At 32.1% G+C, this 23091-nt stretch overlaps 1 long non-coding RNA gene across 1 annotated transcript; it reads right to left on the reverse strand.

Moving 5' to 3' along the window:
* Positions 1 to 7111: 7111 nt before the first annotated feature.
* LOC145671937 (uncharacterized) lies at positions 7112 to 13266 on the reverse strand. Its single transcript, XR_014128588.1, has 2 exons — positions 13131 to 13266; positions 7112 to 7396 (listed from the first exon to the last, which is right to left on the reverse strand). It is a non-coding gene; the product is annotated as an uncharacterized LOC145671937 (long non-coding RNA).
* Between the last annotated feature and the right edge of the window lie 9825 nt (positions 13267 to 23091).

The following is a 23091-nucleotide window of genomic DNA, read 5'->3' on the forward strand; positions in this document are numbered from 1 at the left end:
AAACCTGGTTTAAACCAAAAAAATCGTTTTTTTTTTTGTTTTTTAAATAAAAACCATGGTTTTTGCCAACCCTGGTGTGTGTGTGTCTGTTATTTGTGATTTTTTCAATTTTGAGCTCTCCAATCCATAGAGCATCAGAAACTATCTGAGGAAGTGATGGAATTTCTCGCATCAATCTTACTGTTCTCGACATACTGGCCAAAAAGATGCCGTTTCCGGAGATTTAAGGAGCTATATCTCGGGAACGATGGGTTAAAGAGAGATGATATTGGTGATGATCAATACCTAAGAGATGGTGAGTACCAAATAGTAACCGGTGGCCACTGTCCACCAGTTAACATCGGTACAAAAATGTTTACCATCCTCTTGTTTTGAGATTAACACAATTATCATCTCTTTATGTCTTTCCGTTACCGAGATATTGGCCAAAAAAATAGTTCCGATTTTGGGAGATTTAAGGTGCCATATATCGGGCACCATAAGTCATAGAGAGATCATATTGGTGTTGATCAATACCTATGAGGATGGTGAATATTTTGGTACCAAATAGTAACCGGTGGCCACTATTCCCGAAATATTGGCCAAAAAAGTTCGAATTTCGGAAACTTAAGAAGCCATTTCTCGGGAACTTATTCATAGAGAGATTATGTTTTACCAATTTTTGCGAGAAACAGAAGAAGGCGCGGATAAAAGATTTACATGTAGGAACAATCATAATTATCTTTTCCGCTCCCTCTTTCTATTCTTTTTAAGTTATATCTGGCAATGCTCTTGGAACATTCTGACATAAGTAGAAATTACATGATATAAATGCACTTAACAAGAGTACGTGGATGGAAAAAATTTTTTCCAATACATGATTAGTACACTCATTTTACTTTATAGCAGGGTTGGCAAAAACCATGGTTATACTGCTACTCTCTTTATGGACTGCTTGTATTTGTTGGCTGATGATATGTCAGATCACAAAGTGATTACTTTCATCAGCTGCAAGCATCGGACTGTAGCCTGCAGATACGTTGCACCACACAGGAAAGCCACACCAGGAGAAGAAAACAGAAAGCATTATAACATATCAGGAATACTTATGGTTGCAAATCTACTAAAGATGAAAATAAAATACTTCAACCAACTTTTAACACAACGGATCACCTTTTATTTAGCTGCAATTAGGTTCAGAGGCAAGTGCAGTTTCTGATGCGAGATATGATTCCATAATAGGTGAGGCATTTAAGATACACTTAGGAAAATGCGTGACGTACAACTCACGTTTACATTAGCCATCAAGCGCCTAAGGAGAATCACCATTTATGTATTCAATATATAATTATATAACTATATTATTAAAAATCTTTATTTATTTATTTATTTATTTATTCACTTCATCAAATATTTATATCTACTATAATGAATCATCATCGTCGCAGAATATATCATAAATGATCTCCTTTAACAACATGAAGCACACTAGACACGCAATTACATTAATATATAGCCAACGAATTATACAACAGAATCAGCCCCTGAGTATCAATATTAAAACTGTGACTGCTATTGCCATTTGTTTAACCTAATTTAAGATTAAACAACAAGTTCCTGATATGGTTATCAAATATACAAATACGACGAAAGGAATATATTCCACTCACGGAATCCTTACGGATTCTGGACGTTTAAATTTAGCTGGACATTATTTAAGCTATATTACGTCCGGAAACAATATATAAAAATTACCACTTTAGAAGAGAACTTATGTGTATCACACACATCAACCACCTATTTCTCTATATGCCGAAACTATTCTTTTTTAACATAACAAGATCAAACTTCAACTGTCAAAGAAGAAGAATAAAAACAGGCATTCATTTCACTATCAATTTTGCCAACATTTCAATGGCGCAGATAAATTTTATATCATCTTTTACTTTGAAGATCAGTTTGGTAAGAATAAGGGTACAAACAGAGAAATAACACAAAATGCTGTAATGGATCAAATGGATCACAGGAATTTAGATTGGTGGTTAAATAAGCGATAGGAAGATTAAACATTTATTTAACATGTTTAAAGTTTAAACCAAAAATATTTCATATTTTTATTTTAGTGGCGGTGGTAGATGTAACGGCCCCAAAAATACCGTTACATTTTGTTTCTTAATTTGCTTTTCTTTTGTTCGTAACATTAATTTATTAATTAGTTATTTTCTATGTTCTTTGCTATTTTTCAAAATTGTTATATTAAATATTATATATGGTAAAACCTATGAAAGCAAGAAGGCATGACATTTCCTTGAAATGTCACGTCGTAGGATAGAAAATTGGGAGTAGAAGAAAAGAAAGTTGTATTGAATATACATTTTTCCTTAGTGATTCTTGGTTTGTAAAGTGTTCGTGTTGTTACATTATGAAGTTTTAAATTATTTCTGTCCTACGAATCATTCTTTACTTTTATATTGCCATGAATAATTGAAATTACATCTGAAAGTAGCTTATATAGTCAAATGTTATGAAATATATTATGCAGCTGTTTCTAAAACAATCTAAATTTTGTACAGTAGGAGTTGGTAATGCCTTGTGAATGAAACGTTATTCAAACATTTATCATAGCACACGTCTTAATGTAGTTTAAGCTGTTCCTCCATAATATACTGTATTTATATATTTTAATTCAACTATTGCAATGTGATGAATTGAAGGGAGAAATGCAAAAAAAAAAATAAGTAATTTTGCTAAGATGAGATTTAATCGATAGGAATGAATCGACGATGTAATTATGTATTATTGTTATAAGATATTGGATCATATGAAACGACGAATTATGAAATAAGAAGATTAATGTATGATATGAAAAATAGTCTTCAAGTTGATAGATTAATGTAGTTACTCTCGTCATTCTCTACGTTGTGATGTTATGCAGAATTTCAGAGAAATAGTTAGGAAACTACCGTGCTATTGATGTCACATATGCTGTATACTTCGTATAGATATCTATTGTAAATGCAAGTTGGACTTTAGATCCATTACCCTACTGTATATTTGTGGATATTAAAGTATTATTACTGATGGAAGATTGTTGAAGATCGTTATTAATTGAAGAACTCTTAGCTGAATTCCATAGCATAGACATATGTAGTTTTAGATAATAAGCGCTCGTCGATGGTCATCCGCTTCCCTTTAGCTCCTGTTCTTCGAAAGCAAATCAGATGCGTTATTCACTTGTACTTTTTATTAAGATGGCGACCCAAGAGCTTACCTTTTCAGAAGTGAAGAAGAACGAATTTAGTTGATGTCCACTTCTTGGTACGTACGAAGGAATGGTGGAGCATCACATGGTTTTTATTGAAAAAACCAAAAAACCTGGATTTTTTCGTTTAAATAATTTACTCTATGTATTTATATTAGATATGGACAGAAATTAGTTTGTTTCGCCTTGGTGTTATTATGCAACAACAAGGTTGTGCTGGAAGAGGTCACATAAGCTTAAAGCGGAATCCAAACCGCTTCTCGACTTACATCCAAGAGAAATTGTCCATTTGGACACGAAACCGGGACTAATTGGTCACAAATGCGATTACCGACTCACTCACGAAGGACTCCTGATAAAAATACGTTGTACTGATCTTTACATAGGCGTTTATAATTGTCGAGTCATTTCAAAAGGATAAAAAAATAAACAATTACTTAAGTAGAATTATACATAAATCGAAACTCCCTCCTTAGCCATTGGGAAAATCCTGTTATTACTTTAAATGTATTTGTATGTAAAATTTTAAGGTCAATATATCATAATCACTACGCTAAAACTGAGGTATTAAATTATAAATTTGGTATGTAGATATCATTCAATAAAATTAAAACAAAATCAAATCCAAGTTGATGGAAGTTACGTAGGCAGTTGATAAAGTTTGCCAATTTCTATCAATAAGAGGCAAGCTTGGCTTCTTTATAAAACTACATGCATTCATTCAAGTAGAAATATATAATTTGTTTTCATTTCGTATGTTTAGGCTTAACATCCTCATGAAATACCAAGATTATCACGGAGAAGACGTTCGCTTAACGGGACACCTCGAGTCGCTACTTGGTTTACACTTGAAAGATGGGTTGTGCTTCGACCGAGAATTGAACACGGGACACCTTGATTAAAAGGTGAAAAGTAAAAAAACGTAATGCGGATGGTTTGATATGTGGAAACGTCACCATTAAGTTCACACGATTTAAAGTACTTTCCGGTTTTTTTTTTTTTTGGTTTAAACCAGATTTTTTTTTAACAGCTGGTTTAAACCAGCCAACCCTGCTTTATAGTAGAAAAAAGTGCATTCAATCCATTTGGAAGTTTTTGTCGAAAAGACGTAGACTTTGTATACCCCATTCAATTTTTCTTTCTTTCTTCTAAACAGACACAGTAGTATGTATGTTAGAATACAGGTTGAGAGAAACATCCAAAGCATTTAACTTATGTAATATTCATAAATAAAGGCTTAACACTTGAATTTTTACCATTATTATTCACTTAAACTATCTCTACAACCCACGGAACCTGGAGATTCAATACCGCATTCATAAAAGCTCTCCATTGACTTTTGTTCTTAAGCAAACTGGATTCAGTTTCTATTTTGTATTCCTATTTTTGTGCGATCCATCTTGATATTGTCCTTCTATTAGCATATAGATCTTCCTACTGGACGTTTTCCGACTGGATTTCCTGTTAAAGTTTTGAGATAGTTCCTAATTTCATTCTTGCTACATCACGTGAGCCTTCTAAACTTGACTAACAACGTTTGGCAAACGGGGTAGATTACGCAGTTCCTCGTTCTGAAGTTTCCGCATTTCCGTTCCCTGCGTCCGAATATTCGCCTCAGGATTTTGTACTCAAGTACTTTCAGTTTGCGTTCTTCCAGGGTTAGCGACCATGTTTTGCAACTATACAGGACAACAGGTATGAATGTCATTTTAAATATTTTAAGCTCAAAAATCATCGACAAAAGATTTTGAACTGAATAAAATACGAATTCTCTGCTTACAGTCGACATTTTAATTTCTTCGTAGATATGGTTTTGGTCTGTTAATATCAATCCTAGATATTTAAAAGTATCACTTTGTCTACAGTATTATTTGATATATTGACGTATCCATAATTTGTAGTATTACGATCCCGGCGAATTTTCAGTTATTTAGATTTCTCTGCATTTACTTTTAAATCCATGTTCCTGCAAGCATTTATTAAAAGCTCCACATTTATTTCTATTGTTCTTCTATCATAGTCTATTAGATTTACTTGTTATTCACCTAACAATACAAATAATTTACTTTAATTTACAATTTACTGTATTTCAATTACATAATTTCAGCTGAATGTATGTAAGACGAGTTAGGTGATTTTGTATTTTCACTACACTTTTTACTGATGTGCACCCAGGCTAAGAAATATTAGACAATTATAATTTTACCTTCTTTATCTCGAACAAAATAGTCATTTCAGTATCAAAATGGGAAAATAATTTTGATAATACTCTTAGATAACTTTAATATCAAATGCTTACTCTTTTATCTTTCTTTTTGGCTGATCATTGAGATTCTGAGAAAATTTATAGACACCTGTTTGCCATTTACTTGAAGATAAACACTATTATATTTTTTTTTTTCCAATACATGATCAGACCTTTGTAGACTCTATACATGCATCATATAGTGTTACAATGCAAAAGATGTAAATACATATTCATTGATGGTAATATTAATTTACATATAAGTCAATGAACTAACAAGAAAAATAGATGAATTGTTTAACAAACTTCCAAATCAGCTTGGAAAAGTTCGACGATATTAATAGATCGCAGCAAGATATCAAAATGGATGCTAGAATCTGATCGCAAGCACCACAAAATGATATCCAACTGGCTCCATTTCTCTGTGAAGCGTGTGCAAATCATACATACATTTCCAACAATTCAACTTATTCTAACACACACACACGGAATTTTGAGAGAGATCTTCTCGGTGAGCATGATTTATCGGTTTCTCAAGAGTACTGTGATGTCTGAAACTCCTTCCAAACAAAATTCTTAGAAGAACCAGATAAAAACGTAATATATGGACAAAAATAAATAAATGAAGAAATAAGATGAGTTCACAAATACTAGCCAGGAAAAGCACTTCATTTTTTAAGAATAATACACTTTTAACTAGTACATTTACCAAATTCATGGTTTTCCATTTAACCAACCACATGAAGTTTGACATATTTTGCATCATAGAGAACTATTTACGTCGTTTCAAGACGTATACTCTCACTATGACTGATTTCTTAGTTCTAAACTCAGAATATACTCTAATAATTAAAAGTTTTTTTTTTATTATTTTAAAAATCACATACAACGGAAGCTATTTGTATAGTTATTTGCCTACACATAAACAAAATGCAATAAACGATAAATAGATGACATCAAGTGAGCAATATTTTTTTATTACTTATTCTAAGGAAGCTCTTACAAAAAGAAGAGCTGGTACTGCAATATCTTCTGCCAGGTTAAAGTTTGTAGTCAAAAGAAGTCTTTTGATTTCTATTTGACCAAATAGCCTAGTTATTGCGAGTGCAAATGCTAGGATCAGGTGGAAACTTCCCGACTTAGAATTTCTAATCCTGACACCGACATACTTATAAAAAAAATAGTTTAACGGGTCTCTGTTCATCATATATCTTAACTAATTTAAAATTATAATCTTTATGTCTTGTTTGAAAATTTAGTTTATTATATAGTTTTTTTTTTTTTTTTTTTTTTTTAAATTTCCCATTTACTTGTACAAAAGCACTTCTTCCAACAACAGCTGAAACGTTCTCCATTTTCTGCTCCTTACAACGCGTTAAGAACGTGACGATTTTTGCCCTACGATTCGCCTACAAAACAGTTTGCAAACAGTTAAAACAATCCACAATCTATTCAGAAAATAATGGTATATGAAAAAGTTAAAGTGTGGAAAGAAAAAATTAGTAACGTACTCACGGAGAGGTAAACAAACAAATAGTTAACACTCAATGATCAACAGAATAGAAAATAATTTGTGTTTTGACAAACAGGTTAGTCAACAACGATCAGGTAAAACAAAATATATATTTGAGATGACGTCAGGGAACACCTTTTATTAATCAAGATACATTTTATGGATCCTAGACGCTTTCATTCTCCGAGAATTTCGATATGATCCACATAAAAAGATGAATTTTAAATGGAAGAGGGAACATCGCCTGCTCTTGAAGCCGAAGAGCCTTTATCACTAAAATCATTGAGTACTCAAAATTAATATTCATAAAGTACCATGTATTAAGACTCTTTGAAGCAGTTATTCATACACAAGATGATTTGCTAGCTCTTTTGTAAATACGTTTCTCTTCTTACACCTGTAAAAAACATTAATTATTAGTTTTACTTAGTAACAAATGCAAAAATTATCTACTCTGAAATAAAACAATACCATGTACAGATTCTTTTTTAAATTGTTACTTTATAGAAGTTTAATGTGAGTTTCAAACTTTGTAGAAGTTTCAACCTAACGGATCTTTTCTAGATGAAAGTCAGAGCGCAGAGACAGAAATCACTGGAAAATAAAATATAATTCCATTACATGAAGGGGGAAACTAGATAAGTACTTGTCTAAACCCAATATGCTATATTAATCCTTCAGGTACCCACATAATTTGAAATCAGCTTGGAAAAGTTCGACGATATTAATAGACCGCAGCAAGATATCAAAATGGATGCTAGAATCTGATCGCAAGCACCACAAAATGATATCCAACTGGCTCCATTTTCTCTGTGAAGCGTGTGCAAATCATACCCAGGTTCTGTCCCCGATAAAGGCGCAATTCTTAGCGTTGACCTACATCAGGGAACAAAAAGAACCAAATTGCATTAAAACACAGGGAGCTATGATGAAGAAAAACAGAAGTTACTGCATTCGAAATCCGTACGCTTCACATGCATTACACAGAAATATGTTCCATCTGGAACACAATAACACTTCTAGGATATAGCGTCAGGAGTAGAGATGCAAGGGCTCGGAAAAAAACCGGCTTTTTTGAAAAAAAAAAAACTCGGTTTTTTCTGCTTTGCTTTTTTGCTTGGGAAATTTTGGGCTTTTTTGAAAATTCTGCTTTAAATTGATAAACCAGATTTTGTTTCGCTTCTCTACAACACAAAAAGTCATTTAATTAGTGGTTGATGCCGATAATAATATAAAACCTCGAAAATAAACCATGAATTTCGAAAAGATATTTCAAACACTTTTACTTCTCAACATATTTACATTATGAATTCCAAAGGATTAACCAATGTATATAATAAGATTTTTTTAAACCTCCTACATACAAAAGTAAGCAGGGTTGGCAAGAGCCATGGTTGTTTTTTGAAAATGCCAAAAACCCGTTTTTTGGGGGGAGTTTAAACTAGGCTTTTTTGGTTTAAACCAGGTTTTTTAGGGTTTAGATATTTTGCTTTATGTATTTATATTACATATTGACAGAAATAAGTTTGTTTCGCCTTGGTGTAACTATGCAACAACGGTGTTATGCTGGAAGAGGTCACATAAGCTTAAAGAAGTCCAGTCAGTAAATTTCTTACATTGAGAAACTCCCGCCCTAGCCATCGGGAAAAATCCCGTCATTACTCTAAATGTAAAACAACAACGGAAAAAATCCTGCTATTGCTTTGCATGTAAAATTTAAAGGTCAACGTATCATAATCAGTACGCTAAAACTGAGGTATTAAATTACAAATTTAGTGCGTACATATCATTGAAAGTACAATCCAAGCTAATGTTGGAAGCTACGTAGGCAATCGATACATTTTGTCAATTTATATCAGTATATTTAAGCAACCTTGGCTTCTTTATAAAACAACAGGCATTCAGGCATGCAGAAATATACAATTTAGTTTCGTTTCGTATGTTCAGGCTTAACATCCTTACGTAATACCGAGGTTATCAAGAAGAAGACTTTCGCTTAAAGTGACATCCGAACCGCTACTTTGTTTACGCACGAAAGAAGGATTGTGGTTAGACCGAGAATTGAACATGGGACACCTTGATTAAAAGGTGAAAAGGAAATAAAACTAATGCAGATGGTTTGATGTATGGAAACGTCACCATGAAGTTCACACGATTCGCATTTTTCGTACCTTTTTTTTTTCGGTTTAAACCAGCCAACCCTAAAAGTAAATACTTCTTTTAAAAAAATACTCAAATAAGCAGCAAAATTCTATGTAGTATTTTTACTTCAAAATATTCCATACCCTCTTTTTGGAACAAAATAAAATTAAAATAAAACATAAGAAAAATACTTAGATTTATATGATACACTTAAAGGCTGCACACCTAGAGCTTTTGGTTTTGTATATTCTTGAAATTCTACAGTTTTATATAAGCACCATCACGGTTTATTCAGTCCTCAAGTTTTCTGTATTCTTAACAAGAGGGATTGAACATGAAGGGTGTGAGATAAGAACATGGTAACCCATAATTTTACTATTTTAAGAAATTAGAAATTTTCTGCTGCACAATCCATTTTGAAAGTCGGAAAGCTGATTTTTCACATAAGTCTATACATGAGGGATTAAACGAACCGGTATGCGTTGCTGCCTATCTGATGCTGCGTAACTCAGCAATTGAAAATTTGTTAGTTACCATGTTCTTGGCTCACACCCTTCATATCATTATGGAACTCTCCCCACCCTACCAACACACACATAAAAAAGGCCTACGGAATATATTTAAGTTAAGATAAATACAACTGCACAACAAACATGATTGACTGGAGCTTTTGCGCTTCTATCGAGAAGTTCGGAATTCAACTCAGCATTTGACCATTCTGACAAAACTTTTCTTCATTCCATCTATGAAGTAGAAATAGTGCGTGTACTGTGAGTTGGCTGACTTCAATTCTTATTGTTTTTAAATCGTTATTATTACTAATTACCAGCAGTGACGGTTTTGCGAGGGTTAGGGGGGGGCGGTCTTTCGGACTGAAGCCTGTTCCCCAAAATTACGGAATGTCTAAAACAAACGAAATATCTATTAGTTATGCCTTTACTCATAAACTTTAAGCTGCCGTCAAATAAAAATTACGAATGTTTAGAAAAACTAAACATTAGTAAGAAAAAAACCCTCCCAAAATACTTTTGTAAATCCGCCACTGATTCTCAGTATAAAATGATCTTCAAGGTTGTATCCGGAAGATTATCGCTAAATATATAAACGAAACGAAATACAGTATTAGTTATGCCTGTACTCATAAACTTCAAGCTCCCCCCAAATAAAATTAGGAGATTTTAGAAAATGAAACAATCAGAGAAACCCGTCCCAAAGTACGTTTCTAAATCCGCTACTGATTATTTGTATAAATTAGTATTCAAGGTTGTATCCGGAAAATTATTGATAAATCGTTGCAGAGCTACAGTATAACAGAAATGTGGAAGTACGGTTAGACGGATATATTGAAAAACGTACGCTTTGGCGGATATATAGAAAAACGTATGTTTAACTTCTGCGCTAGAAGCTAGAGTACTAAGCTCTTAGAAATGAAACAGACGACAAACTGAAATGATATCGAGAAGAAAAAATATCGATAACTCAAAAGTTAAAATAAAGTTAAATAGCCTCTAAAATTGCCCTCAAATACTACATTCTTCATGTTAGCTTTAATTCGTAAAACATGTGCTCCATCCATCTTGATGGTGAATTTTAGAGTGAAATATGGCATTTAGGTCATGGAATTCTTATCTAAGCATAGAATATACTATAAGAAAGCTATTTAGATAGAAAAATCATGAAAATGAAAAAAGCCAAAATTTCCAAAATTCTCGTTTTCTTTCCAAAAAAGTCGGCTTTTTATGTGAAAAAAACCATCGATTCAAAAAAGCCGGCGTTTTTGCATCTCTAGTCAGGATACACATTAAAAACCAGTATAGTAAAGTTTTGAACACAAATCTAAGTAGTAGTGTGGATAGTATTGTAATATATATGTTTTGCTTCTTTGTTACCACATCAATTTTTAGCTTAGCTATAAATAGCCCAGTTAACTCACATAACAGAGAGACATTTAAACTAAAATATAAAACTCATTTAGGTTGCAACGAAGCTAGATATTTTTAGAAAACATTAGTTAAGAACAGAAAGAAAGGAAAAAAGAAAACGCATTCCCATGCATCACCATGAAGGGGAAGACCACATTAAAATTCAAAGTAATTTTATAACTATAAGCACTTAATTTCGTACTTTTTTTTCTAACAGTACTATTGTGTTGTTTCTATTTCCGGGAGAATATAAACAATCTAAATTGATTGGTTACTTAATTTGTATTTATGCCTTTTATCAGCAGCTAGATTATATAGACGAGACCTACAATTTAAAGTAGCATCTGGAACCACTGCAGTGCGATCGATGCTCTCCCACGACTCGATACCTAAAACACGCGTGCTGCTACTACACCAGGAAGAAAGCAAAGTACGATTTATAGTTATGAGCACTACATATTTGTAATATTACAAATCACACGTAACTTATCTACATTTATGAAAAATGTAGTCTCGAGTTTGAATTTTTTCACTGTTTTCGACCATGAATAAGACGTATTATTTACCTACTTCCCAAAATTAGGCATGGCACTGAAATCTTTTGAAATTACAATACTTAAAGTAGCTATAGTTACTAAACTGTGCTCTTGGGTACATGGTTTAAAACTAAACATCTTACTTTGTACCCATAACTTTTATTCATATTTAATTCATTATTCTCACATTTCGATCCTCTCTGGAACCGTCCTCAAATGCAGAGGTGATGCTAGCCTGAATATACTTTCTGAGTACATTACTATATCACTTCAAAACCTGTGAAGGAAAAAGTCGGCACGAAGTGTTCCACGGTTCTGCACATCTCTTTATAGGAAAGAAACAGATTTTTTTCCCAAAGAATTGAAATAATCCTACCTCACTAAAGCGAACGTTTGGAATGATTTCTTTCTACAGGCGTTTAGATACTCCACAAATGAAAGGGATTCAGAAAACTATTTACAGCAATTATTTCATATGGCAAAGCAAAAGGATTCGGTAATTACACTCTCAATAGATAACGAAATCGGCTTTGGAACTACATAAAAGACAGGAAAATAAGAGTAAAAGGGAATATAAGTGGGTCTCTTTACCTCTTTGGCGGGAGTTTCAGAAAGGGTGAGGAAATAATTTGGTATCAAATTTTCACTCAAATCAAGGACTAGTTGTGAAAATTTGTCTTCTGTTTACAAAAAATATTATGTAAATCAGTTGTCTTCAGCAAGGATTACGCAGGACTTCGCACTAGCGAAAAATACTACATAGGAATGACCAAAAGGAATATCAGGACAAGAATGAGAGAGCACGTAAGAGATTCGAGAACTGGAGAGCTCCCACATCAGGAGGGTCAGCCATCTTGAAACAAGAGACCATGGAGCAGATTGATTCGAAGTCTTCCACTCTCGCCTAGCCTAAACCATCAAAAACACAGAAAATATAGGAAGAAAGTAACGAAGTCAGATAAAATCACCACGTAAAAATTATTGCGGAAATTTTGTGTATTTCTCCACTATCCTCGTTTAAGAGTACGAACCCTACCCGTCGCTGACGCGCCTGCTCCCTACGGACAAACAGCCTCGCTCTGCTCGGGGTTTGAGGTTAGACTCGGTTAGATAACATTCGTGCTTTTTAGTTGGTTCGTGGCTGCAATAAACGTGTGAAAATTTGGTAGAACCGTCTGCTCGAGTAATGCCCCAAATATTCTATTCTAATCTGACCTAAACTAACCTACCCAAACCATAAAATAATACAGGAAAGATAACAAGAAAGTACAAAATTTAAGCAAAATATTCTGGCCCCCAGTTCCAAAAATATGCCGAATGTTTAATTCTTAAACGATTTTATTCTTAAAACAATAACAGGCAATTCATGTTAATAAGTAACTACTTTCCTAAAACATGCATATTAACTTTTACACACTACAGAATAGTAAGTTTCTAAGAGCCCTAGTCACGTTTCTTGGTAGATTCAGTTACATAAATAATTTCAAGAAATGTTTAGAAAAAGTTATAACTATGAAAATTAGAACTACACCTGAACATAAACTATACGGCGTGGTTTGCAACATGCTTCACTCAGTCTCGACAAATAATTTTTCGAAAAAAGAACTGAAAATTAAAATCACACGCAATACAAACAATAAACAATGGCGTTCAATTATAAATTTTCCGCTCAACCCATGCCGAAACTTATCTCTATCATACAACAAATTTCATTGGCTTAAGTTACTAATGACGTCATATACGAAATACTATCCACATCTTGATAGTTTCTTGTCTCTTTCCTCTCTTTGGGTGTGGATCCAGCCACTTCCATTTTAGAATTGGAATAAGGTTACATACATGTGTACTGTTATTGGAAACACGTATAGAATGGGTCTTAGGATATTTCAGAATTTTGGAATAAGGCTACATAGATATGTACTGTTAATGCAAAGGCATATAGAATGGGAATTGGAAAAAATGGGCAGAGACATATTGTTTTATGAACCCGTTTGCAGACGACTTAATACTATACTGAATGCTTTTTGAATAAGGCCACTAAGTGGCAATACTTAACATATGTCTGCGTGAAAACATGGCTGAACTTGTTGAATATAATGATATATATATTAACATAATATTTTATTTGGCATTATTTTGTATGTCTAGCCATATTTGATTACAGTACTAAAGACGGAGTCTTGTTTTTGTACATCCATTACCGAAGAACTTAAGACATGAACTGAGGTTTAGCGCGCTTTGAAAACCCGGATGAATTGACCTTTGTACGATTAGATAAACTTGTTGAACGACGAAACATCATGTGACGATGTGTAATTTTGAACATTGATACATGACTAAACACCATGTGACGATGAGTAATTTTGTTCCTTGATACATGATTAAACATCATGTGATAAGTAATCGGAGTCATTGACGTATGACAAGTAATTGTAGCTACAACCGTATGAATAAGTAACATGTGATTGATAATTATCCACGTTTGATTATGCATAAGGTGAACACGTGATGGGATGTTCACCAACACATGAATAAGCATTATATGAGACTGCCACAAGTAATTATGATTTCACATATTGTGAACATGTGATGGGAACGCTATGATAAGATATTATAAAAGAAACTGTTGATGTACTACGAAATAAGATAGATAGGGTATTGAACTTACATGATTAAAGAACCTTGTCACTAATTAAGATTGGCAGAGCGTTGAATACACAAGCGAGAGATTACCAATGATAAATAAAACTGAATTTAACATTATAGATGTTTTGAACTTTGAAAACTTGTTGTTTTCGAAATAATATTTGTTTTAATAGGTTGGTTCAAAATATTAAGTAGTTTGAGTACAACATGATAACATATTGTTTACATGTTTTCCGTATATCATGTGCTTATGATTACGGGTTGTTTTTGAAATTATATTTTAAAAAATATATTGATCATGTGATATGACGTTGGTGATAAAATGTTTCCTTATATACTGGGGTTTGAAGAGAAGTTGTTCATAGAGTCATCAACGCTGTAGACACGATTAAGAGTTAAGTAGAGAGGCAGATTTGAGATGGATTCTAATATTGAACCGGCAATGAAGAAGTTTAAGTCTTCAGACTATTTTTCTGAAATTTTTATAGACGCTCCGCAATCTCCAGAAATAATTATTGAGGAGGAGATTATTGATCTTAGGGATGAACCGGTTTTAATTCCAACATCACCAGTGGGATCACCTTCATTATTGAGAGCATCAAATACTAGACCATTGTTTGGTACAACATTAAAAGTACCAGCAATGAAATGGACCTTAACGCTGGATGCTGAGGAAGAAGAAGAAGAAGCAAGACCACAACCATTGACATATGTGGAGAATGAGGAAGCAAGACCCACATCACCAGATTTATTTATTGAAGAGGAGGAAGAAGAAGGAAGACCACCAGAACAACAACCATTGATATATATGAAGGAGGGAGAAGCAAGATCCCCATCACCAGATTTATTTATTGAAGAGGAGGAAGAAGCAAGGTTTCCATCATTATATGTGGATGCGGAGGAAGCAAGACCCCCATCACCAGATTTATTTATTGAAGATGAGGAAGAAGAAGGAAGACCACAACCATTGATATATGTGAAGGAGGGAGAAGCAAGACCCCCATCACCAGATTTATTTATTGAAGAGGAGGAAGAAGCAAGACCACCAATGTCATATGTAAAGGAGGGAGAAGAAGTAAGGCCCCCATCGTCAGACTTATTTACTGATGTGGAGGAAGAAGAAATTCTTCGTTTATTTGAGGAGTTGGACGAATGTAAACCTGATACACCAATTGCAAGTGTTACACCATCACCACAAAAGGAACCAATGGATTTATCAGTGCGACGAAAAGAAAAGTGTGAGTGCGGTTTTGATATTGTGGACAAAAACTGTATACATAAAAGTATTTTAAATTGGAAACCTGAAAATGTATTATTGTGTCAAGGCTGCAACTTTAATTATTACAATCAGCTTGGACATCATTGTTTGCTGGCTAACCAACTGTCATTAGAGGCGGAAGCATGGCTTATTATGTCAAGTGAAAATGTAAGAAACGACGTTTATATTAATTATTTGATTTCACATGCTAATATGTATGTTAATGAACAATTGTTTAACAAACAATATAATGAATTATTACAAAATCCGAAATATATTGAGGAATTACCCAATATACTATTGGAGAAAGACAGAAATGTAACATTTAAAGCATGATTTTTGTATACATATTTTGTTTTGTACTTATATTATTTCTTTGTATTATTATTATTTTGCTTGTATATATTTTTCTGTTAGTGAAATAAATATTTAACCAAAATTTTATTTTTGATTTTGTTTTTCATTTAAAAACTTTTCATGATTAATAATAAAAATAGGTAATATACTATTATTGGGTATAAGAATTGGTATTTACAATGAGCTTTATTTTGAAGAAACTTATTTTTTAAATACACAAATTGTAAATTATAAAAAGTTATACGTTAATTAGAATTGCAATATGAAAACTGTAGAAACTTTTTCATATACATATGGTATAAAAGTTCGAAAAAAACAAGTTTAAAAAACAAAATGCAAAATGAAAATAAAAATACAAGTTTAAATACAAAATGCAAAAACGCAAACTAAAAAAAAGTTCTCTTACATGCATGCATTATAAAATACACAAGTAAATTTTATGACATGTGAATTTTGTCTTGCTATATGCACATGTTAAAGCTTTTGTTTTTTACTGGCATGAATTAATTTTTACAGAATAGTTTAAGTATAATGTAAAACGCATTCACACAAAAGAAAAATACATTTAAGGAAATAAAAAAATGAAAACAAGTAATATACACTGATAAAATTTTATTAACAATAAAATATACACACATATACATTTGTATTTTTAATAATGTTAACATTCTTTGATATATTGTTTAATACATTCAAAATTTATATTAGTATATGCACAATTACATATTGGACAGTTTTCTGCTAATTTATACACAATGTTTTTATTATTTACAAATTGATTAACAGAAGAGTTTCCATTACAACTTTTTAAAATGCGGATTATATAGTAAATCTTTTTGTAAAAATAATTTGGTAATTAATTCAATGTTGTCTTTGTTTAATAACATGTTATATAATGTACATGTAAATTCCCAATCATCAATTTCAGTATCAGAATGCACTGCTGCAAATTGTTCATATAAATCATCAAAAGTTTGTGCGCTTACCATTGTACGCCATGCATTATAACATAACATATTATAGTCCGAAGTAATACAATCGTGTTCTTCTATTTTGCTTCTGTTTTGAAAACATCCGTAAGATAAAAGTTCTCGATGTGGTTTCCAACGGGCAATACACATTAACACACAGTGTTCTTTTATAGAAAAAGAAGAACAATGATATTCACATTTGTCGTATTTATTTAGGAAAATACACCGGTGTTTACAATAACGATTTTTGAAACACATTTTTATCCTTTTCAAGATATGATTCTCTTAAATCAACAATATGAAAATCATTAAATGTAATTTCCTGATATGTATAGTTAAATTTGTTTATAAGATTTGGATTAATGTTGGTATTTATATACTTTACATGAATTTTCAAATATTGTTTTAATATTTGATCATGTGTTGATTTTTTAATTAGGAAATTCCACACAACAGTATTTAATTCCTCATCGGTTTCAGTTAAACATTTATGTGCAGTTTTATTTTCACTACGATTTGCACAACCTTCACAAAGTAAAGGTTCAAAAAGTTTATAATTTTCTAGTAATTGTTTTACACAAATTTCACTTACGTTATTAGGAGTACAATTACACTTTACGTCGTTAAATATAAGATTATCATTAAAAATTGTATTTTCACTTGTTACTTTCTTTTCAAATGGTATTTCACTTAATTCTTTGAAACTTCTTCTTCTATACACTTGTTCGGGTATTGGCTCCTGTGTTGGAAATATTATGCGACATGTATAATCTTCTTCAGGAATTTCAGGATCATTTGGATTAACAAGTATAATTTTCTTTTGTTTTTCAAGTTGAAACTGTTTTTCACGTATTGAAATATACTTAGAGTCTACAGTATTACTTTTGGATAATAAAAGATTAGTTTGAATTTCACCTTTTTTTTTATTATAAGAAGTTGAAAATGGTTTTATATGTAGTGATGTATTTCTTTTTTCGTTTTGCACCAGCTGAAACAGACGGCCTTTGACTGTACATTTTATCACGGTAGAATCCGCTTTATATCAGTATGAGCCATGACCTGATTTAAAATCACAAACCTGCGCAGAAGATTGAGCATGGAAATCTTGCGGATTCTCTAATGATAATCTTATATTTAACGACGTAAAGTGTAATTGTACTCCTAATAACGTAAGTGAAATTTGTGTAAAACAATTACTAGAAAATTATAAACTTTTTGAACCTTTACTTTGTGAAGGTTGTGCAAATCGTAGTGAAAATAAAACTGCACATAAATGTTTAACTGAAACCGATGAGGAATTAAATACTGTTGTGTGGAATTTCCTAATTAAAAAATCAACACATGATCAAATATTAAAACAATATTTGAAAATTCATGTAAAGTATATAAATACCAACATTAATCCAAATCTTATAAACAAATTTAACTATACATATCAAGAAATTACATTTAATGATTATCATATTGTTGATTTAAGAGAATCATATCTTGAGAAGGATAAAAATGTGTTTCAAAAATCGTTATTGTAAACACCGGTGTATTTTCCTAAATAAATACGACAAATGTGAATATCATTGTTCTTCTTTTTCTATAAAAGAACACTGTGTGTTAATGTGTATTGCCCGTTGGAAACCACATCGAGAACTTTTATCTTACGGATGTTTTCAAAACAGAAGCAAAATAGAAGAACACGATTGTATTACTTCGGACTATAATATGTTATGTTATAATGCATGGCGTACAATGGTAAGCGCACAAACTTTTGATGATTTATATGAACAATTTGCAGCAGTGCATTCTGATACTGAAATTGATGATTGGGAATTTACATGTACATTATATAACATGTTATTAAACAAAGACAACATTGAATTAATTACCAAATTATTTTTACAAAAAGATTTACTATATAATCCGCATTTTAAAAAGTTGTAATGGAAACTCTTCTGTTAATCAATTTGTAAATAATAAAAACATTGTGTATAAATTAGCAAAAAACTGTCCAATATGTAATTGTGCATATACTAATATAAATTTTGAATGTATTAAACAATATATCAAAGAATGTTAACATTATTAAAAATACAAATGTATCTGTGTGTATATTTTATTGTTAATAAAATTTTATCAGTGTATATTACTTGTTTTCATTTTTTATTTCCTTAAATGTATTTTTCTTTTGTGTGAATGCGTTTTACATTATACTTAAACTATTCTGTAAAAATTAATTCATGCCAGTAAAAAACAAAAGCTTTAACATGTGCATATAGCAAGACAAAATTCACATGTCATAAAATTTACTTGTGCATTTTATAATGCATGCATGTAAGAAAACTTTTTTTTTAGTTTGCGTTTTTGCATTTTGTATTTAAACTTGTATTTTTATTTTCATTTTGCATTTTGTTTTTTAAACTTGTTTTTTTCGAACTTTTATACCATATGTATATGAAAAAGTTTCTACAGTTTTCATATTGCAATTCTAATTAACGTATAACTTTTTATAATTTACAATTTGTGTATTTAAAAAATAAGTTTCTTCAAAATAAAGCTCATTGTAAATACCAATTCTTATACCCAATAATAGTATATTACCTATTTTTATTATTAATCATGAAAAGTTTTTAAATGAAAAATAAAATCAAAAATAAAATTTTGGTTAAATATTTATTTCACTAACAGAAAAATATATACAAGCAAAATAATAATAATACAAAGAAATAATATAAGTACAAAACAAAATATGTATACAAAAATCATGCTTTAAATGTTACATTTCTGTCTTTCTCCAATAGTATATTGGGTAATTCCTCAATATATTTCGGATTTTGTAATAATTCATTATATTGTTTGTTAAACAATTGTTCATTAACATACATATTAGCATGTGAAATCAAATAATTAATATAAACGTCGTTTCTTACATTTTCACTTGACATAATAAGCCATGCTTCCGCCTCTAATGACAGTTGGTTAGCCAGCAAACAATGATGTCCAAGCTGATTGTAATAATTAAAGTTGCAGCCTTGACACAATAATACATTTTCAGGTTTCCAATTTAAAATACTTTTATGTATACAGTTTTTGTCCACAATATCAAAACCGCACTCACACTTTTCTTTTCGTCGCACTGATAAATCCATTGGTTCCTTTTGTGGTGATGGTGTAACACTTGCAATTGGTGTATCAGGTTTACATTCGTCCAACTCCTCAAATAAACGAAGAATTTCTTCTTCCTCCACATCAGTAAATAAGTCTGACGATGGGGGCCTTACTTCTTCTCCCTCCTTTACATATGACATTGGTGGTCTTGCTTCTTCCTCCTCTTCAATAAATAAATCTGGTGATGGGGGTCTTGCTTCTCCCTCCTTCACATATATCAATGGTTGTGGTCTTCCTTCTTCTTCCTCATCTTCAATAAATAAATCTGGTGATGGGGGTCTTGCTTCCTCCGCATCCACATATAATGATGGAAACCTTGCTTCTTCCTCCTCTTCAATAAATAAATCTGGTGATGGGGGTCTTGCTTCTCCCTCCTTCACATATATCAATGGTTGTTGTTCTGGTGGTCTTCCTTCTTCTTCCTCCTCTTCAATAAATAAATCTGGTGATGTGGGTCTTGCTTCCTCATTCTCCACATATGTCAATGGTTGTGGTCTTGCTTCTTCTTCTTCTTCCTCAGCATCCAGCGTTAAGGTCCATTTCATTGCTGGTACTTTTAATGTTGTACCAAACAATGGTCCAGTATTTGATGCTCTCAATAATGAAGGTGGTCCCACTGGCGATGTTGGAATTAAAACCGGTTCATCCCTAAGATCAATAATCTCCTCCTCAATAATTATTTCTGGAGATTGCGGAGCGTCTATAAAAATTTCAGAAAAATAGTCTGAAGACTTAAACTTCTTCATTGCCGGTTCAATATTAGAATCCATCTCAAATCTGCCTCTCTACTTAACTCTTAATCGTGTCTACAGCGTTGATGACTCTATGAACAACTTCTCTTCAAACCCCAGTATATAAGGAAACATTTTATCACCAACGTCATATCTCATGATCAATATATTTTTTAAATATAATTTCAAAAACAACCCGTAATCATAAGCACATGATATACGGAAAACATGTAAACAATATGTTTCATGTTGTACTCAAACCACATGATATTTTAAACCAACCTATTAAAACAAATATTATTTCGAAAACAACAAGTTTTCAAAGTTCAAAACATCTATAATGTTAAATTCAGTTTTATTTATCATTGGTAATCTCTCGCTTGTGTATTCAACGCTCTGCCAATCTTAATTAGTGACAAGGTTCTTTAATCATGTAAGTTCAATACCCTATCTATCTTATTTCGTAGTACATCAACAGTTTCTTTTATAATATCTTATCATAGCGTTCCCATCACATGTTCACAATATGTGAAATCATAATTACTTGTGGCAGTCTCATATAATGCTTATTCATGTGTTGGTGAACATCCCATCACGTGTTCACCTTATGCATAATCAAACGTGGATAATTATCAATCACATGTTACTTATTCATACGGTTGTAGCTACAATTACTTGTCATACGTCAATGACTCCGATTACTTATCACATGATGTTTAATCATGTATCAAGGAACAAAATTACTCATCGTCACATGGTGTTTAGTCATGTATCAATGTTCAAAATTACACATCGTCACATGATGTTTCGTCGTTCAACAAGTTTATCTAATCGTACAAAGGTCAATTCATCCGGGTTTTCAAAGCGCGCTAAACCTCAGTTCATGTCTTAAGTTCTTCGGTAATGGATGTACAAAAACAAGACTCCGTCTTTAGTACTGTAATCAAATATGGCTAGACATACAAAATAATGCCAAATAAAATATTATGTTAATATATATATCATTATATTCAACAAGTTCAGCCATGTTTTCACGCAGACATATGTTAAGTATTGCCACTTAGTGGCCTTATTCAAAAAGCATTCAGTATAGTATTAAGTCGTCTGCAAACGGGTTCATAAAACAATATGTCTCTGCCCATTTTTTCCAATTCCCATTCTATATGCCTTTGCATTAACAGTACATATCTATGTAGCCTTATTCCAAAATTCTGAAATATCCTAAGACCCATTCTATACGTGTTTCCAATAACAGTACACATGTATGTAACCTTATTCTAATTCTAAAATATCCTAAAGCCCTTTTTATACACATTTGCGTTAACATTACACATCTATGTAGCCTTATTCCAATTCTAAAATATCCTAAAGCCCATTTTATACACATTTGCGTTAACAGTATACCTGTATGTTGCCTTATTCCAATTCTAAAATAAGCTAAGGAACATTCTGCCCCATCACAAAATTTATTCTCAATCTAAGTATAGCAAAAAAAAGCCCTCTGTACTGCGACCCACCACAAAATTTATTCTGTAACTATATATAGCAAAAGAAAAAGCCCTCATTCTGTACTGCAGCCCAGCACAAAATTTATTCTGAAACTATATATACCAAAAGAAAAGGGTCTCATTCTGTACTGCGACCAAGCGCAAAATTTATTCTGAAACTATATATAACAAAAGAAAAGGCCCTCATTCTGTACTGCGGCCAACCGCAAAATTTATACTTAAACTAAATATACCAAAACAAATGGACCTCATTCTGTACTGCAGCCTACAGCAATATTCATTCTCAAACTAAATATACCAATAAAAAGGTCCTCATTCTGTACTGCGCCCCACCGTAATATTTATTCTAAAACTAAGTATCGCAAAACAAATGAACCTCATTCTGTACTGCTGCCTACAGCAATATTCATTCTCAAACTAAATATATCAATAGAAAAGGCCCTCATTCTGTACTGCGCCCCACCGCAATATTCATTCTCAAACTAAGTATAGCAAAAAGAAAAGGCCCTCATTCTGTACTCTATAATTAAGCTTCCCCTAAATAGTTCTTGAATATACCATAAATATTCCTTTAATATCCCCTAAATATTCCTTGAATATCCTCTAAATAGTCCTTGAATATCCCCTAAATATTCCTTGAATATCCTTAGAATATTCCTTGAATAGTCCTTTTTTATTCTTAGTATACCGCATGACTATCTTTAGTATTCCCCCTGTGACAATTCCCTAAATAGTCCCTGACCATCTTTAGTATCCCGTAACTACCCCCTTGACTATCTTTAGTATACTCTAATTATTCCCTGCCTATCTTTAGTATCCCCTAATTACCCTTTGATTATCCCCTAAATAGTCCTTGAATATC

The sequence above is a fragment of the Thermobia domestica genome, chromosome 15, assembly GCF_964235325.1.
Source record: "Thermobia domestica chromosome 15, izTheDome1.hap1.1, whole genome shotgun sequence".
Lineage (NCBI taxonomy): Eukaryota > Metazoa > Arthropoda > Insecta > Zygentoma > Lepismatidae > Thermobia > Thermobia domestica.